The sequence below is a fragment of the Juglans microcarpa x Juglans regia genome, chromosome 6D (genome assembly GCF_004785595.1).
Source record: "Juglans microcarpa x Juglans regia isolate MS1-56 chromosome 6D, Jm3101_v1.0, whole genome shotgun sequence".
Lineage (NCBI taxonomy): Eukaryota > Viridiplantae > Streptophyta > Magnoliopsida > Fagales > Juglandaceae > Juglans > Juglans microcarpa x Juglans regia.
The window spans coordinates 29,011,610-29,025,270 of record NC_054604.1 but is presented as its reverse complement, the minus strand read 5'-3'; the positions used below and the strand labels follow the sequence as shown (position 1 = coordinate 29,025,270).

The following is a 13,661-nucleotide window of genomic DNA, read 5'->3' as shown; positions in this document are numbered from 1 at the left end:
CTTCCAAGCATTCACATGCAGGAGAGTTATCGGTATCGCAGGCAGCATATGCACCACAGAATGCATATCTTTGGCAATCATCAGCCTGGGATGTGAAAGAAAGCTCCCAACTGCGTGTTCGATCCATCCACATAAATCGCTGCGAAACGCCTGATGGGTTTATTATATATCTTGAAAAAACAGAAGTGTTTACTAGTTTGAACTTGTAATACACCTCGTTCCGATTCATCACGAATTCATACTCGAACACTGGATTCCGATTTAAGCCCGGATATCCCGTAAAACGAAGACCATTCCATGACCCTGAGCTAGCCTTTATCGAATTCCCCTTCATCAGAACTATTTGCGGAAGCCCACGAGGATCTAACCTTACTGAAAAATCACCTCGACCAGGATCTTCCGTGCTCTTCCATGATGATATGACTCTATCTAGACCAGTTTCCAAGTTCCTTCCAAGCTTCATTTCCGGTAATAATGTGTCACAAGGATAATCAAAACTCTGCCACAAAAATCTCTCTGGGTCATCAACATTCCCATCTTTCACAACAAGATTTCCAGTATCCAGGAGCTGTGCGACTGGATTAATTTCTGCTGTTCTTGATGTATTAGTTGACCAAACAACATTATTTGTGCTGTTGAGAAGGGCAAGAACTCCTTCATCGGTGACCGTTAAAACACCGGAGTGATCTTTAAGCGGAGTGTCTCTGTTAGCCACCCATACGATTGTCCCAGAAGATATCGCGTACCATATTCCGACGTATCGGCTTTTCGAACTGCCTGGGCTGAAAAATCCCATTTCAAATGTTCCACCCGCCGAAACTAATCTGTTGCCGTCTCTGATTGATTGACTGGAAGGAATAGTGTCCAGCATAATCGATGTTTCTAAGAGGGAGAACAATAGAGAGAATACAAAAAAATAGGTATAGGTTTCGGCCATTGGTTTTTAGTTTAATGGTTCATGTCAATCTGTTTGGGAGGAAGTACCGTGTGTGTATGGTAAATGCAGACAAGAAGAGATACGTGGAGAGAATGGCTAGTGGCTTCTATGTATACACTTTGCTTTTCCATTGACTTTAGTTTCCTATTTTTGGTTCTGGTTGTAAACCGGGTCAAGTGAGTACGGCCCCGGTTGCGATAGTGCGCATCTGTGACAAAGTCCTCTTTTCACCTACCCAAATGATTTGCCAAGACCCTTTCCACCATAAATCTCGGCACATCAGTTTAACACAGACTTACTCAATAGAACTATAAATGGACCAATGACTCACAACCCAATACAAATATTGACCCACAACAATAGCTAAACTTAGCAAACCACAATATTTTACAGAGAGTAGCTACCATCCGGTCCGGTGACAATCCCACCCCCAACACCCCCAACCCACCCCCCCCCCCCCCCCCCCCCCCCCCCCCCCCGCGGGCGGCGGCAGTCTCTGCTCTCCCTTGTCTCTCTCTATGTAAAATTCTCTCTCTCTATCTCCTTTAAATACTCTTGCCTTCTAAAGCCCCCTCCCTCCCATCCCTCTCCTCCAATTTGTTGCCCCTCAACCAGACTCAGATTAGATCTTTATTTTCTTGTATTTTAATTTCTGTTTGACTGCTGAGAAAATGTGAAAATTTAATTTCTGTTTGGCTGCTGAGAAAATGTGAAAAATGCATAGGTTAATATGTCATATAGTATGATTTTTGTAAGTACTAATAATGCAATGGTAAAACTCAAGACACCCTGAAATTGATGCTTGCACCTTAAATTAAGTATTTAGCTTTTGATACCTGCACTTGAAATTCATGAGTGTTAGTAAAATAGTAACTTTCAAGACAGCACATCGTTTGTCGTCACGATTTTACAGAGAAGAAACAGACAATTTTCATGGTTATTTGAGCAGTACTAGTATACTATGTGGGTGGGTGGGTGTTAGTGGGAGATTTTAACAGAAACTATGAGGATTTCAATGTTGTATTGATTGTTGAGGATTTGCTTTTATCGGGTGTTTGAAAGATTTGCTTTTATTGGGTGTTTGCAGAAGATTTGTTGTATTGTTGACGATTTGTTTAAGATTTGAACGCATAAGGTTATGATGTTTTTGTTTTGGAATGATGAAAAGGAAAAACACTAGCAAACAAGAGATTATTAGAATGTTTTTGTTTTGGCGCTGGGGAGAGGAAATCAGTAGATGGTGCTTGTGAGAGAGAGAAAGGGAAAGAGGGGAGAGGAGAAATGAGAGGGGAGAGTGTGCGGGGGAGAGCAGAGAAATGAGGAGGAGTTATTCAATACACTAGTCCACATTGTAAATTATATAAGTCTCACATTTGTTAAGATGTTATTTGCCAGTGTAAATTAAAAGGTAAAGGCACTCGACCGGCCTGGAGTTTTTTCCTATTTTATTGGATTTTAAGAAAGAAATGAAAAAATATTATAAAATTTAAAAATTATTTGATTATAATTTTTTAATATTATTTTTATTTTAAAGTTTAAAAAAATTTCTTATTTTTTGTGTTTTGTTTGGAAGTTTTAGAAAATTGTAATAATTAGGTAATGATTAGATAAAAAAGTTAAAGATTTAAGATTGAAAAGTATTTTGTATTTGACTAATATTTGAAAATAACATATTTGATAATATATGAAAATACCTGAGAATATTTGTATTCTTAAATATTTGATAAATTTTGGAGTCAAACCGGTATACACCGGTTTTGAAAATTTAAAAACCTATACTGACATATTCATCATCGAAATCGAAACTTTTGATTTTTGTTGTTTACCGTTTACATGTATGGCACTATATAAGTTTAGTATTATAATATTTTCAACACTAATTTTAATCGTTAAAACTTAGTATTTATTATTAACAATTACTAATTCATTAGTGTCTAATTTATTAGTGAGATTAACTTATTAGTTCTAAGATTAATAAACATGAATAGTAAGATTAAAATTTTATGTTATATTAATTAGCAATTTAGTATATAATATATATAATATAATAATTTATATATAATAGAAAAATATGAAAACTGGTATTGATCCAGTATAGGATCTGTTTCGGCGCTTAAGAATTGATACTGAACCGAATCAGTAATGAACTGAACTGAACCCACCGGTTCAACCGGTTTTTGATTTTTTTTACACCCTTAGGTTTGTCTGTCTACTGTTGTTGTGATTATTTTATTTCTTTTCTACAGTTGTTCTCTGGTCCGAGAAGCTACTACTGCTGATGTGAAGAAGATGATGCCACCAGCATGAGGAAACTGATGCTGTCATGAACAAGTTGATGCCATGAAGAAGTTATTGCCACCGTGAACACGACGATTTTGTCATGAAGAAGGTGCCCTTTCATTTCCATCAAGTTCAAAACTAGATTAGTTTGATTTTAGTTAAGTTCTTTGGGGACCTCCCTCCCAATGTTCATTTAAACCCTAACTCTAATCACATTGTATATGATGCAAGGCTTGTTGATGATAAATATTGATGTTTTTTAATTTCTAGCAATTTGATTAAGATCAGGCCAAAACTTCATAGAACAAAAGTAAAAAAAATAGTGCAGCTAGATTAATGTGGCGTGCTTAAAATGCAATGAGATTGAACTCCGTTGATTTGCTCATTTCTAGGGGTCTTTAAGCTGTCATAACTTACTACTCTTCACTACAAGAGATTGGATTTTTTGAGACAAAAAAAAAAATTGTCTCAAAAATCCAAATTTCATCCCAAAATATTTTTGGAGATGAAAAAATTTCATCTCTATTTCGTCTCGAAATGACTATCTCGAAAGGTTTTTGGATTTTCGTATCAAAAAATCATTTTTAGGGATGAAATTGGGAGGAAGCAGTCGAAACTGTTTGAACGAGACTTTTTTATTTAGACGAACCAATTTTGTCTCAAAAACCCGTTTGAATGGAAATATTTGAGTTCAAACCGACAAGTCCGTTCAAACATTATGAAATTTTGATTTGAACTAATAACTATATTTAATCATGTTTGAATGAATCGAGTGTTTGAACAGATTTTATGTATTCGAACTAATAAATTTTTCAAATGACTTTTGTTCAACCATAAATTATGTCTGTTTGAACAAACATTTTATTTTCAAAAATTATGTCTATTCGAACGAGGCTTTGCATAATAATATTGTTCGAAAAAATATTTTATTGTTTGAAAGGCCATGCGGACTGTATTTATCGATTTTCGTTCGAATAGATTAGTTTTTGTTCGAATGAGTTTTTTTTTTGTTCGAATAGATTTATAAATGGTAATTTACCGTTTGAACCGGTTATTTACCGTTCGAACGGTATTAATCATATAGATAAGAATTTAATTAAAAATACCATACTTATATTACACAAATTGAAATTCAAACATCAATTGCTCAAATGTTTTGGAACATCATAATATAAAGGCAATTAAAGAAAAAATAACTTTTAAGATTGTGGTGGTGGCATAGAGCTTTGAGACATCATTGACTGGAACTTTTCAAACATGTTTTGGTTATTCAACTGCAGCTTCTTTTCTAATCTCGCTTCTAAATCTGTTGCTTGATCTAATCGGATCAGCAACTCTTTTTCCTTGGACCTCAATCTTTCTATCTCAAGTGTTAATTCCTCTAATTCCTTAATCTTCTCGTCATTCGATTTGACTCGAGAAAATGATGATAATGTTGATGATGGTTTCACGCAACATCTTAGGCCCCTCAAATATCCAAAATGTGATTCAAGAACTTGAGAAATGATCTGAGCATCGTTGACAGATGATTCATCAGATGGATTCACAGCAGTTTCCTTAAGAGATATTATCTTGTCTTATAAAAACAAAACATTAAAGTTAGTATAAGTAACAAAAATATTATTAGATAATGGAATTAAAGAAATTTAAACTTATATAATGTCTCTGCTTTGGAAGTGGTCCAAACACGATCACTATTTTTATGTGTTTTAACATACAATTGGGTTAGATCATAGTCAACAGGACTTTCTTTTTCCTGCAAAAGGAAAATCTATATTATAACTTAAATAAAAAAAGTATATTATATGTTAATATTTAACGGGGACGAGAATAACTTATCATTTTTTTAGACAAACGATGGAAAAATCGAGAACCCGCATGATGGTTTATCTTTAATTTTGATCTATTTGTTTGGTTCACAGTACGTCGTTGCTAAAAAAAAAATATTATGTCTATATATTTAATACATCTATCATATACTATTAAAAAAAGATAACATCGAAATTACCTGATAAGTAGGATCTTCAAACATATCACAAACCTTCTCCCATTCGTTTGGTGGCATTACTTGGAATGGATTTTAGTGCGCCTTTGTTGTAGTACTGAACTTCTTATAGTGTGCATGACATCGACCTTTGTGTCTCCATAATGTATTTGACATCAGTTCCTCAATCATTAATCGATCTTCTCGTCGGACAAAATTAAGTTCAAACTCGTCCTTTAAAAAATTATAAACAATTAGTATAAATACAAAATAATTTTAAATTAACATGTTATATATTTAGTTGCTTAGGATGTAGCTTATTATGAAGCAACGATTCTTGATGTGGTCTTTCACATCTTGGAAAACTTTAGAGTAGGAGGATGTAACTATCGGTGCATATGTGCGAGTAAGTATATCAACATAAGAAGTAAGTCACGCTACTGAATCTTTGGAGCCACCGGTGTAATAATCAGGAATATCAACTTTAATTTTATCCATTTTCCTTACTTTCTCTATGTAGACACCCCTCGTAATGTCTCGACCTCGACGCTGGCTTACAACAGCTATAAATACAGTAATTAAAGCATATATTTGAATTAAATTATTTTATTTTATAGATATATATTACTTAAATTGAGCATAAAATGTGGTATTTAATTTGATAAAATACCTTGATCTGGGTCTGGTGATGTTGGTCCACTATTGATGGGAGGTGAACCACATGGAAAGTCGGTAATAGATAGGGATAGCGCATGTGTTGCTTTGCATTTGGGAGGATATCTGTTTAAAATTGTAACAAATTATTATTCTAACAAACATTACGGATATTTATAAGAATAATACTTACAAAAATATCGATTTGAAATTCATTCACTATCAGTTTTGCTGGACCAGTCACCCTCATCCTTACTAGACACTTCAGTTGATTCATCTTCTTCCGACATTTCACCCTCAATTACTTCGATTGAACATCTTCTCTATGCAATGAGACCATGTCATATTGGCTTAGATCAACAAATAAACTAATGTCTGATTCGTTTTCTTGATATGCTTCTTCATTTGCTGGACTATCAACTTCTTCATGTAGTTCGTCTGCTTCTAAAATGTAATCATATATATTTTTTGGTGCAAACTTTTTCACTACCTGCCATGGGTTCCCGTACTCCAAATTATCTAAATAAAAAACTTGATTTGCTTGGCAAGTGAGAACGAAAGGATCGTTCTCATACCATGTGCGAGATGTTTTGATACTCACAAAATATTCATCGTTACGCATTCTCAACCTAGGATTTGAGACATTCCACCAATTGCATTTCAACAACCAGACCATATATCCTTCCACATACTTTAACGCTATGATACTTCCACAATTCCGTAGAAGTTAATGTTATCATTAAGATGAATTTCTTTGACTACGACTCCACAATTTTGAGTTTTCCTATATCGTTATCTGTCAACTGTGTGAAATCTATATCTACGCACCACATATCCTGAGTATTGGATGGCTCGCCTGGACGGACCACATGCCAGAGCATATAGTTCTAGTGAGATTTCTTCTGAATTTTCACCATATTTCAATACAACCTACATCAATATATATTATTATAGTTATATCAATGTTAGATAGAAATCTGTGAATTTTAGTGGTATGTAGTTCGTATTATTATAAGATGGAGCTTTACAATAATACCATATGTTCAAACCACGAGACAAATTCCTCTTCGTGTGTCTTTTCTATGTCAGTTACACCATTCATGTGAAGTAGTTGTATATGTTCGATGTGTATGTTCATGTGAACTATTAATTTGTAACAAATAATACTATATTATTATACATGAACTTAAACTAAATACTATTTATTTAGAGGATCATCACTAAGCTCAAGTAGTGGTTAATCTCTGCACTGGTATTTAAGACATACCATCGAGCTCTTTCAAACTCTTGGCCACATAGGTCATAGCTCCTTTGTGTGCCTATGGGATGTACACTCTGGGAAAATACAGAAAATGCCAATGAGACTTTCATTTGTCCACCTTCATAATTTCAATCCGGTCTGGTAAATCTTGTATCAACTCCACGGAAATACATTGAACAAAAGGTATGCCACTCATTATCAATATTTGACTATGCAATTGAACATTCCAGACAAGATTTATTACCCATAAATCGCTTAAGTTTTTCCAAAAATCGTTCAATAGGATACATCCATCTATACTGAACTGGGCCAGCAACTAAAGCCTCACGGGGTAGGTGTATAGCCAAATGAATCATTATATCAAAGAATGAAGGCAAGTATAAACTCTCCAATTTGCACAATATCACTGCAATGTTAGCTTCCATTTTTAACAATGCATCAACTTTTAACGTTCTACTACAAATGTCTCTGAAAAATCTCCATAATTCTATGAGAGTTGTACGAACATCTCTAGTAAGCTTTCCATGCACACCAACCGGCAACAGACATTGCAGAAAGACATGACAGTCCTGACTTTTAAGACCAGTTATCTTCCAATCATGTGTTTAAACACATCTTGACATGTTTGAAGCATAGTCATCTAGTAGTTTGATTGTCATGAACCAATCACAAAATTTATTTCTCTCATCATTTGAAAGTGTATACCATCCGATGGGCATATAGGCTGATGACTCATTATCTTGCAAATGCAACTCCTTTAAATTTTTACGAGAGTTACTTGTATATTTTGTCTTCCTTTCTATTGACATCAAAATGTTCAATATATTCTCACATATATTTTTTTCATTGTGCATAACATCTAGGTTGTGGCGTAGTGTCAAGGTAGACTAGTATAACAACTCGAAAAAAATATTTTTTTTTTGTCCAATTCAACTATGTTGCTTGTCGTTTTTTTTTTCGAACTCTTATATCTTTCCCAAATCTGTTTTCTGAAACATCCACCAGCTACGCGATAATATCATTCCCAGACAACTCTGGCGGTGATAACCTGCGCTCAACCCTTCCATCAAACATTGCTCTATTTGAACGCTATCTATGATCATGTGGTAAATATCGACAGTGTCCGATGAAACATAATTTCCTATCATTTGTCAACCACTGAGACTGTGTATCTTTATTACAAATAGAACAATCCATTTTACCTTTTGTGCTCCACCCATATAAGTTTTCATATGCTGAGAAATCATTTATTGTCCACATCAATGCAACATGAATCTTGAACTCCTGTGACGAGACCGCATTATATGTACTGATACCCTAATCCCACAACTCTTTCAACTTTGCAATCAGTGGTTGTAGATATACATCTAATTCGTTCCCTTGTGACCTTGGCCCTGGTATTAGTAGAATCATCATAAAATACAGATCCTTCATACACTTCCAAGGTGGCAAGTTATAGGGCATTAATATGATAGGCCAAGTGCTATGAGAAGTGCTCATGTTGCCAAATGGATTAAAATCATCCGTTGCTAAACCAAGACGTACATTTTGAGGTTCTTTGGAAAACCATGGATACTCGACGTCAAATTTCTTCCATTGTAAGGAATCTGCAAGATGCAAGAGGAAGTTTTCATTTTGAACTCTTTCTATGTGATGCCAAGACATATCTTTCAAAGTCAACCAGGACGTAAACAATTTTTGAAGTCGAGAAATCAATTGAAAATGTCTTAACACTTTTTAGGGTACATTATGTTTATCGGATGCCCATCTTGACTCATGACACACTAGACATGAATCAAATTCTGCATATTGCTGCTAGAAGAGAACACAATCATTTTTACAAGCGTGGATGATATTATAATCAAATCCTAGCCCTCACTTCAATTGATTCGCTTCATAAAAATTATGGGGTACTACGTTATCCTGAGGGAGAGCCTCTTAAATAATTCTAGCAACATGTCGATGGCATTGATAGAAATACGACAAATAGATTTAATATGGAGCAACCTCACCATGAAAGACAACTTGCTATGACGGGTGCACCCATCGTACAACTCTCGTTGTGCATCCTTCCATAGTCTTCAAAAGTTTCCATTTCTCTTAAATGATTGTGTAGATGTTCCTTCTCCATCCCTTGTCCCAAACATTCCTGCACCCAGATAACCTAACATCTTAGTCATATCCTCTCCATTATCATCACTGTCATCAGAAGCATCCACATTAATGCCGTTCATGTCGATGTCTTTACCCTCATCCATTTGATTGGACTGACTGCTAAATCTAACTCCTTTAGGAAATGACTCGCCATGTAAGACCCAATGTGAGTATTTAGGATCGATTCAATTTATAAATAAATGATCCTCCACTACCACCAAATTATAAAAACTAAGATTTTTGTACTTTTTGCATGGACATCTTATAAATCCTAGATTGTTAATACTTATACAAGCAAACTTTATAAAAAACTTCACCCCTTGTGCATACTCCTTATACTCTCACCCAAGTCTATTTCCCAACAACATCCAACTATTCTCCATTGTATTTCAGTTACTCATCGTTTGTCTATAAAAAAACCTAATTCATGAGATAAACATTTACAAGAGTCTTTTCATGGATACTGCTTATATTTTGATAAAGTAGTTGGTCCTATCCCATTCGAGAGACTATTATCTATATCGCATATATACTCAGTTTAAACTCTAATGTTAATAAAAATTTGGTAGTATTTCCCTACAATTCTCCAAGTATGCTAGTCATGATAAGTCGTTGACCCTATTCATGGGCCAAGAAATTTACGGACCACATAATTGAAGAATGTAAGAAAACACTGAACCAAAACTTTAATTGACTAACACAAGAGTTTAAATTGAATGTATCTACCATATAGATGATAGAATCTCAAACTGTCCACGTTGGACAATTCAAGAGTTGTACCCAAATATTCTTTTAAGAGAATATTTGGCCACAACTCTCGAACGAGTTTAAGGTTCAATTGCATATAAAAATAATTTTGAAATCCATCTAGCTCCTAACTAGTAAACCAACTCCTACAACTATCACATTCCAAATCACCAATAATTCTTAATAATTATAAGTATTAATAGTTATTTAAGTGAGAGATCATTCATATGTTTCTTATTTTTTAAGTATTAATTATAATTTAAATTTACTTATTTTTTAATTATATCTTATAGCTTTTAACCTAATTATCTTTTAAGTATTAATTCTAATTTAAGTATTAATAAATCTTATGTTTCTTATTTTTTAAGTATTAATTATAATTTAAATTTACTTATTTTTTATTTATACCTTATAGTTTTTAATAAATTATCTTTTAAATATTAATTCTAATTTTGGTATTAATAAATCTCATGTTTCTTATTTTTTTAAGTATTAATTATAATTTAAATTTACTTATTTTTTATTTATACCTTATAGTTTTTAATAAATTATCTTTTAAGTATTAAATTTGAGTTTTAGTATTAATAAATCTTATGTTTCTTATTTTTTAAGTATTAATTATAATTTAAATTTACTTATTTTTTAATTATACCTTATCGTTTTTAATAAATTATCTTTTAAGTATTCAATTTGAGTTTAAGTATTACAACATAGGAGTATAACCGTTCAAACATTTCAAGTTCTGTTCGAATAGGATAACACATTCGAATGGGAAATCATTGTATTTGAACGGTTGCAACCCAAATTCCAGACATGAAATAGAGACAAACACAATCTCAGAGAACACATTCATGAAATAAATACAAACTCATAAGATGCATATTTCACAAACATTGTACAAACACAAATATATTTTCATATTCTCACATCCAAACACAAATATATTTTCATATTTGTTCAAAAACACAAATATATTCCCACATCCAAACACAAATATATTTACATGTTTCTTACATCCAAACACAAATATATTCTTCTAACCTTAATGTTTTGTTCAAAAACAGAAGAGAAAAGAACTAATTTGAGTTTAAGAGAACATAAATTTGACTTCTTTAATAAAACAATTCCCTGAAAATAGAATATCAAACTAAAAAAACTTACCAAATTGAAGAGAAAGAAAGATCCAGCACGAGCAAGGTCTCTCTATCTCCCAATGCTCACGATCTCTCTCTTTCTCACGCTCTCACTATCTCAAAAAACATTTTTTCCAAATGTCTAGCATGTTTGTGCTTCTGGATGTCTTATTTCTTATTTTCTAGTTCGAATGGAATTTACTAACTGCTCGAACTTGAAAATTGGGAAGTGGGAAACATTTTCCGGATGGATCAATTCAACTCACACCCGTTCGAACGTCAATTATATATGTTTGAACTGATAATTGAAAGTGTAATATCGTGCAAATTGATCCCGCCATAGCTTATCAATGGTGCCAACATATTATATAAGTTTGAACGCTGTAAATTTCCATTCGAACACGTAATTAAACCGTTCGAACAATAATAATAGGCAGTTCGAACGTACGGTATATATATAATAATATTATATATCTAATTCTATGGCTAAATATATAAAAGTATAGGTATATATAAGTATAATATTTATGATAAGAATATATGTAAATCTAAATATATAGTACAAGATAAGGATATAGTAGTGTACAAGAAAGACTATATAATTATATAGTACACCCATATAAGTATTGTAAGTATATTATATAAGTATATTAAATATATAAGTATATTATATATATAGTAGTATGTAATTATATAATTGTATATATAAGTATAATATATTGTAGTATATAAGTACATATAAGTAGTATATAAGTATTAGTATAAATATAAATATATAATAATTAAGTATAAGTATTATAGAGGAGGACTCGACAACAACGCTGCAAATCTCTCCTCCTCCCCTCCTTCGATCGATACCTTCGTAGCTGATATATAGATATCCAGTCATGTCTTGGTGCACAATTGAATCTGATCCTGGTGTTTTTACAGAACTTGTTCAGCAGATGCAAGTAAAAGGTGTACAGGTGGAGGAGTTGTATTCATTGGACCTTGATTCTCTGAATAATTTTAGGCCTGTATATGGGTTGATTTTTCTTTTCAAATGGCGTCCAGGGAAAAAGGATGACCGTGTTGTAATCAAGGATCCAAACCCTAACTTGTTTTTTTGCCAGTCAGGTTATCAATGATGCTTGTGCAACGCAAGCTATCTTGTCTATCCTCATGAACTGTCCCAATATTGACATTGGCCCTGAGTTGTCGAAGTTGAAAGAATTCACCAAGAATTTTCCACCTGAGCTCAAAGGTTTAGCAATCAATAATAGTGAAGCCATACAGACAGCCCATAATAGTTTCGCAAGGCCTGAGCCTTTTCTTCCAGAGGAGCAGAAGGCTGCGAGCAAAGATGATGATGTGTACCATTTTATAAGCTACTTACCTATTGATGGGGTTCTGTATGAACTTGACGGATTAAAGGACGGACCCATCAGCCTTGGTCAGTGCTCTGTGGGCAAGGCGACGTGGATTGGCTGTCAATGGTGCAACCGGTGATCCAGGAACGCATTGAAAGGTATTCCCAGAATGAGATAAGATTCAATCTCATGGCAGTCATCAAGAATCGGAAAGAGATGTATACTGCAGAACTGAAGGAGCTCCAGAAGAGGAGAGAGCGTATCTTGCAGCAACTGGCTGCCCTACAGCCAGAGAGACTGGTGGGCAATAGTAATGTTGAAGCGCTAAACAAATCTCTCTCGGAAGTGAACGCTGGAATAGAAGCTGCTACCGAGAAGATTTTAATAGAGGAGGAAAAGTTCAAGAAATGGAGAACAGAAAATATTCGCAGGAAGCACAATTATATCCCTTTTTTGTTCAACTTCCTCAAGATTCTTGCTCAAAAGAAGCAGTTGAAGCCCCTTATTGAGAAGGCCAAGCAGAAAACAAACAACTCTGGGTGAATCATATTTATTGTTAATTGTAACCTCAGTTTTATGGAGCTATTTTGACTTTAAATCAACATCCGAGGATTTCGTGGTCCAAAAAAAAAAAAAAAAAAAAGTATAAGTATTATATAATTAGCATAAGTATATCTATCAGTAGTATAAGTATATATACTATATTATATAACAAATATAATAATAACTAACGCAACATTTTTTTTCCGTTGGAACGGTATTCGTAAGACGTTCGAACGGATAAAATATTTATGGAAACCATTCGAACGTCATAACTAGCCGTTTGAACGGTAAAAAGTAAATATTAGCCATCGTGTCCAGACCCTAGCACTGTTAGAAGGCAAAAATCGATTCCACTTCGCCGCTACAGTGCCAACAGTTGCCAAACGCAACTGTCAAAGCCAACATTCACCACCACTCTCCAACCCGCAACATGTATGTTCTCTCCCTAACTTTTTTACCGATTAATTTATCCTAAAAATTGTTTTAAATGATTTGAAAATGAGATTTTGAAAAAAACCTCATTTCAATCCTGTAGTTGGCTGGAAATGGAGAATGGGATGGCTTTATGGTCATCCTGGCCTCTCATTTTTGTTGTGGGAGGAAAAACGATGGTTTTAAA

At 33.8% G+C, this 13,661-nt stretch overlaps 1 protein-coding gene and 1 pseudogene across 1 annotated transcript in view; one reads left to right on the top strand and one right to left on the bottom strand.

Moving 5' to 3' along the window:
• The window catches only part of LOC121234498 (G-type lectin S-receptor-like serine/threonine-protein kinase At4g27290), a 40,421-nt gene that overhangs the window by 4,848 nt on the left and 21,912 nt on the right, over positions 1 to 13,661 (bottom strand).
• LOC121234502 lies at positions 11,957 to 13,121 on the top strand (annotated as a pseudogene).